The following is a 3623-nucleotide window of genomic DNA, read 5'->3' as shown; positions in this document are numbered from 1 at the left end:
ACTCTAGTATGCACACTCCTCTGTGGTTTTTTTATCCTTGTCTCTACCATCTGCCACATCTATTCTGGTCTTTCTACAACATTTAAGGTAGGACACCCCTTTCAGCAAGCTTCCAGTTTCCAAACCCCAACTTAGCAGCAGCATATTAATTTCATTTTTCTGAGGTCCTCGCTACAGAGTTAAATACTGCAAAGAATGCTCCTTTATTGATAAACTCTCCTTTGTTCAACTTCCTATCCCTTTGCCCTATATTCATCATTTTCACAATTCATTCCCTTTCACCACGGGAAGCTCAGCACTCCCTGGGAAATGTTGTGACTCAACCATAGTTACTGGTCTAGTGACCAAGAAGGAAGGAAGGAAGGAGTATATCCTCAGGAGTGCATGTGTGGTCTTGCAAGGAAGAGACCTCTGGATTATTGTTAAACAAGTCATAAATTGGGTCACATCTGCAGATTTTTTTTTTTTTTTTTTTTTTTTTTTTGCGGTACGCGGGCCCCTCACTGCTGCGGCCCCTCCCATTGCGGAGCACAGGCTCCGGACGCGCAGGCTCAGCGGCCATGGCTCACGGGCCCAGCCGCTCCGCGGCACGTGGGATCCTCCCGGACCGGGGCACGAACCCGTGTCCCCTGCATCGGCAGGCGGACTCTCAACCACTGCGCCACCGGGGAAGCCCCACATCTGCAGATTTTCAAGTGCCTTGAGCCAGATGTGTACATCCCAAGTTGCAGATTACCTTCCATCCCAGTTAATGCTTGAATCGAGAGTTAAACCTTCTTTGAAACTCTGCTACCCTTATAATGACATTCTGTCCCTTGGCCTTAACTTCATCTGTTGCTTAGCTCCGGGAGAAGAGGATCTTTTTATATACTGACAAGAAAGTCCTCTAATTTTTACACTTCACCTTAAATTACTGAGTAATTACCCTAAGCTCTTCATTGTTTTCCTCCAGTGCATTCATTGTCCTATATAGTTAGTATTTTCTCTAATTTCTCAAATACCTGATGTATTGTATATAAGACTGTGTTCTCTTTTACTAAGATTATTCTATGTCTGTGAAATATATAACAATGTCACCACAAGAGTTTACCAGGGTCTATCAGTACTCTACCACCAGTGATAGCGTATTCATGCCAGTCAGTCAGTTGGTGATTCAGCTCCAAAATCCCATTTTACAGTCTGCTTCTAAGACCACACTTAGGACCAACTCTCTTCAGTCAAAATCTCCAGTAGACAGAATCAGAAATGGAGATTTCACTCAGGTGGTTTATCATGGGAGATGAACGACTGTAAGGAATAAGGGAAGCAGGGTAGAGCAGAGTTAGAAATATGACTCAGTTACAACAGAGGCCTTAGCTGATGCTACTAGTAATTCTGGAGCTAAGATGGACCCTCTGAGTTGTCCAAAGTTTAGGCAAGAGTGTTGGGCCTTGTTGTCCCTACATTGAATATTCATTGGAATGGGGCATAATCTTGCCACATGAGCTTCCATCCATTTGCATCAGGAAACACTGGGAGAAGAACTCAGCTGTGATCTCTAAGCAGCCAACACTCCTAGCACCTGGGGGAATGAGTGCCTCCGTGCTTGTGAGGGATCTTGGCAGCGAGTACAACATCCAGTATATCAGCAGAGAGAAAAGTTGTGGGTAAGGCAGATTTTGGGAGAATACAGAATTTAGTTTTAGATGTATCCAGTAAGAAAGAGCTATTTGACAGTCAAACGGAGATTTGATTAGGCAGTTTGATGTGAGTCTAGAGTTTAGTAGAGAAGTTGAACTTAAAAATAACTGATATTTTTCTGCATGTGCTTCTGAGTTGCAGGGCTGATGTTAATGGCTGTTGAAATTCTCAGACTGCACACTGTTGTGCACCTGTTGTTTGTTGAATGTCAGTCTCTCACATTAGAATATAAACTTTACACGTTTTTGGTTCACCATCCTATTCCTAGTATCTAGCACCTAGAAGCTCAGTATAATTTTGCTGAATCCCTGCCAGGTCAGTGTGTACCTTTACTTCTACTCAGAAATTTAATTAATTAAAGTATATAAGAATGTCATCTTTTGGTTGCCTTTTAAATATTTTCATTCCATGTAGAGGGATACTTTTTCAAACTGCTTTAGAATTCAAAGATCTTAGAAATATGGAGGTTTTAGTTTAGAGTTAATCAGGAATATGTTATAGCTCAATATGTTTATTAAATTATTCTTGATATGATTTTCTACATTATAATATTTTAAAATTATAGTGCATGCATGTAGGCACAGAAAGAAAGTTGAAAAAAGTTGCAATAATCCCTACTAGGAAAGTGTATGGATGTGCTTTAATGATTCTAGAAAAAATATGAAACATTCACTATTTTTAGCAATCATTTATAAGCACACAAAAGGCTTTTTCCATCTATAATTTACCTGTTTTGTGAGAAGAGTTTCTATCAAATTCCATGACTTGACACATTTAAGCCTACTCTAAGCAGAGTTAAGATATCTTATTATCCTTCCTACAAATTAAAATGTCTCAATTTTGATTAAGTTAAATGTAAAGAAATTGGTTTATTCTCCAAGATATATATTAAAAGGAAGTAGGGCTTGCTTTTCGTTGGTCTCTTCACGTTATTAATTTTCTAATTGTGAAGAGCCCTTGTGAATTGCAACTCAAATAATAAACATAACATCCTCTGAGGTCAGTGACTTGACAAGAGAAGAAACTATAAAAAAATAAAATCTGTGTGTATTTTCAAAGTGCTATTATTAGTGTAAAAAATTAAGGGGTTATAAAATTGGTGGAGTATGATGGTTTACTAGGTTGAAATAATATTGTAGATATGATGATAGTTAAAACCAAAAACTCTGTATTGCATCTTTGAAAATGTTATTCTAGCATGAAATACACATAAGATATTTTTAAAAATACAGAGCAAAGTTATGCATCATATAAAATAGACTAGCTCAAGATACATGAAAGGTGAAGAATTTCTGTTTGAAAATCATCCTGACAGCTGAATCTGGTAATAATTACATAAATTATTTCAAAAAAGTATTATTCACTCTAATTTGTGAGAACTTTGTTTTACTTCCTGTGGACTGCAATTTGAAGGAATGATATATTCAGGCATAGGTGGGTGTATGTCTTTCTTGAGTTAGAGATGGCCAGATTTCTTATGTAGATTTATATTATCATTATCCAGAAGCACTACCTTATGATCAGATATTTAAGGAATATCACTAGGATAATGATGCAACAGTCTCTGTTCCTTTTTTTTTTTTTTTTGCGGTACGTGGGCCTCTCAGTGTTGTGGCCTTGCCCGTTGCGGAGCACAGGCTCCGGACGCGCAGGCTCAGCGGCCGTGGCTCACGGGACCAGCTGCTCCGCGGCATGTGGGATCTTCCCGGACTGGGGCACGAACCCGTGTCCCCTGCATCGGCAGGCGGACTCTCAACTACAGCGCCACCAGGGGAGCCCCAGTCTCTGTTCTTATAATTGTCTTTAGAAAGGGTTATGATGAAAAGTAACATACAAATAAGGGACAAAGACAAAAATTTCTTTTTACCATAAGCTAGAATCACTCTATAAAGAACTACATATTAGATTAAAAAGTGCATTTTATTTCAACAAGTTTCTTTTGA

The sequence above is a fragment of the Lipotes vexillifer genome, unplaced genomic scaffold, assembly GCF_000442215.2.
Source record: "Lipotes vexillifer unplaced genomic scaffold, Lipotes_vexillifer_v1.1 scaffold1341, whole genome shotgun sequence".
Taxonomy (NCBI): domain Eukaryota; kingdom Metazoa; phylum Chordata; class Mammalia; order Artiodactyla; family Lipotidae; genus Lipotes; species Lipotes vexillifer.
Note: the sequence above shows the minus strand (reverse complement) of the source record.